The sequence below is a fragment of the Balaenoptera acutorostrata genome, chromosome 13 (assembly GCF_949987535.1).
Source record: "Balaenoptera acutorostrata chromosome 13, mBalAcu1.1, whole genome shotgun sequence".
Classification (NCBI taxonomy): domain Eukaryota; kingdom Metazoa; phylum Chordata; class Mammalia; order Artiodactyla; family Balaenopteridae; genus Balaenoptera; species Balaenoptera acutorostrata.
The window spans coordinates 55745570-55748877 of NC_080076.1; the positions used below are offsets into that span (position 1 = coordinate 55745570).

At 40.3% G+C, this 3308-nt stretch overlaps 1 non-coding gene across 1 annotated transcript; it reads right to left on the minus strand.

Moving 5' to 3' along the window:
• Nucleotides 1–1219: 1219 nt before the first annotated feature.
• On the minus strand, nucleotides 1220–1291 carry TRNAE-UUC (transfer RNA glutamic acid (anticodon UUC)). The gene has a single exon. It is a non-coding gene; the product is annotated as a tRNA-Glu (tRNA).
• Nucleotides 1292–3308: the final 2017 nt, after the last annotated feature.

Below are 3308 nucleotides of genomic sequence, written 5' to 3' on the forward strand. Positions count from 1 at the left end.
AAAGATGGTACAGATGAACGTATTTGTAGGGCAGGAATAGAGACGTAGACGTAGAGAACGGACATGTGGACACAGGATGGGGATGGGAGGGTGGGATGAATTGGGAGATTAGGTTTGACAAAAATACACTACCATGTGTAAAATAGCTAGTGGGAACCTGCTGTATAGCACAGGGAGCTCAGCTCAGTGCTCTGTGATGACCTAGATGAGTGGGATGGGGGTGTGGGAGGGAGATCCGAGAGAGGGGATATAGGTATACATATAGCTGATTCACTTCATTGTACAGTAGAAAGTAACACAACATTGTAAAGCAATTTTACTTCAAAAAAAAAAAAGAAAAAGAAAAAAGATACCATGGCATATAGAGAACAGACTTGTGATTGCCAAGGGGAGGGGAGGGATGGACTGGAGTTTGGGGTTAGTAGATGCAAACTATTACATATAGAATGGATGGACAAGGTCCAACTGTATAGCACAGGGAACTGTATTCAATGTCCTGGGATAAACCATAATGGAAAAGAATATAAAAAAGAATGTATATATATATGTATAACTGAGTCAATTTGCTGTACAGCAGAAATTAACACAACATTGCAAATCAGCTATACTTCAATTTAAAAGAAAGATATCATGGCATAAAAGACTGGTATCAGTTAAACTTAGATTACAGGGCCAAATGCAAACTTTATTGAAAAAACTGAAGAAGACCTAAATAAATGGAGAGATAGAGCATATTTAGAGATGGAAAAACTGTGTTTATACTGCTTAATTACTGAGCGTTCTGTTGGTGGACACTTAATTTTCTTTCTTAATACAAATCAGACTGAAGTGAATGTTCTTTCATATTTCTTCTTAGGCACATATGCTAGAGTTTCTCTATATACGTTAAAGTGGAATTTCTGGTTCAGAAGACATTCTTATATTCAGTTTAACGAGATGTCCCTAAATCACTCTCCAAAGTGGTTGTAGGAATTATACTCCCTCAGGCAGAACATGAGAGTCCTTGTTTCACATTCTTACCAATACTTAGGTCTTCATCATTGTTGAAATTTGCGTGAGTAGTAGCAAGGCCCAGCACCATGTCATATGTTCATTGTCTATTTGACTTTCCCTTTCTGCCAATTGCCTGTTCATATCTCCTGTTCATTTTTTTTCATTTTCTTTTTCTTTTTCTTTTTCTTTTTTTTGTGGTCTTGCCCCACGGCTTGTGGGATCTTAGTTCCCTGACCAGGGATTGAACCTGGGTCACGGCAGTGAAAGCGCCAAGTCCTAACCACTGGACCACCAGGGAATTCCCTCTGTTCATTTTTCTATTGGGTTATTTGTCTCTCTCTCTCTCTTTTTTTGTTTTTTTTTTGCTTTTGATTTGTAGAATTTCTTAATATGTTCTAGATACTAATCATTGGTAAGTTGTATGAATTACAGGTATTTCCTTCTCCTACCACTCTATGGTGTGTCTTTTGATTTTATTTATAACTTTTTGGGAGTTTGTTTTTTTGGGAGTTTGTTTTGTAGCATTTGAGCCTTGAGGCATCCACTGGAGGGGGTCTTGGTAGATAAAGACCCGGAGATTTTGATCAGGGTGATGAGTGATATGGGTGGATGTGGGTAGGCTCTCATTCCAGACTGCTGAAATTTAAATCCCACTACCACTTGTGTAACCTTGGGCAAGTTATTAATCTTTCTGTGCCTCATTTTCCTTGTCTGTAAAGTGGGAATATTAATAGTACATGGATTATTATAAGGATTAGAGTGTATTAGTTTTCTATTGCTGCATAACAAATTACCACAAACTTAGCAGCTTAAACAACACAAATTTATTATCTTACACTTTCTGTGGGTCAGGAGCTGAGTTAGGAAACTCAGTTCTTCCTCCTGTGTCTCTTTTACTCTCACTTTACTAGCAAACTCACAACAGTTCTGTACCCAATGTGTGGGTTCTTCCCATCAAGCAACTCTCTGTGATACTAGCTGGGTATCCTACAATTTAACTCCATTCTGACACTATCTACCTGGGGATAGAGTCAGACCCCACAGGTTAAGGGCTCAGTCCTACAAGACTGCTCCCCACCCCCCTTTTTTTTGGCCACACCACATGGCTTGGGGGATCTTGTTTCTCCCATGAAGGATTGAACCCAGGCCCTTGGCAGTGAAAGTGCAAAGTCCTAACCACTGGACCACTGGGGAATTCCCTCCCCCACCCCCTTTTAGATGCCAGTGGCAAGTCCAGGTTGTCACCTGTGCTTCTGACCTAAAGGCTATAAATCAAAGGTTCCCATGACCCCCTCTTCGGGTTTGATTAATTTGCTACTTGCTGTTGGCCAACTGGGCAACCTTCTCATATCCTAGAGGTAACTTGCCTTCCCTGCCATGTGGTCCTCTCCCCAGCATGGCAGTTTGCTCCTGTGAGATCAGTAGAAGAATCTCTCTCATCCTCTGAATCTCTTCCCAACGGAAATGCCCATCTGATTAGGTCAGGCCCACCCAGCAAGAGTCCCCTTTTGATTAACTCAACATCAACTGATGAGGGAACTTAATTATATCTGCAAAATCCCTTCTGCCATGTGATGTAATATAATCATGGGAGTAACTGTCCTACCATAGTCACAAGTCACATCCACACTCAAGGGGGATGTGTACAATGGGGAGCAGGAATCTTGGGGACCATCTTACAATTCTACTTGTCATAACATTTCTTCTCACTGGTTAACCCACCATAGGTTTTCTGTCTATTCCATAAACACATTTGTATTTGGAACTTGAGGAATTTCACATTGGACTTTCCTATTTGTTACCCTCTGGGCCCTTTGGGAAAGGGTTGTCTTGAACAGAAAGGAAAGTAATAGTAAGAGTAATTGGGAAGAACCCCCGCTGCCGCCCCCGAGAAGTCATGGAGGATCAGGACAAAACCAAGGAGCCCTGCACCTTCTTTTCAGGGTGGGACTGATAGCTGGAGCCAATGACACATCTTGTGTCTGACAGTTGGTTGCCCTATTAATTACACAGATGAATAACTTTTCATTAGGTTTCCCCCTTCAAAGTTGAATATGTCTTCATTCTCTTTAGAGTCTTTGGCAAATTAGATTTCTGAGTCATTTTATAAAAATTTAAATTCGTTATTTTTAATTATGCCTGGAAGAAGGAAGAGAAATCATCATTTATAGAACTTTTAATGGGAAAAGTAATTTCTGTATTCTTTCGGGTGAGCACTTTTGGGCAAAAGCTAGGCACAGAATCCCCATTATTATTACTTCAACTATGAACCTGAGTTAAAAGAAGAAAGATTTGCTGATTTTTGTGTTTGAGAT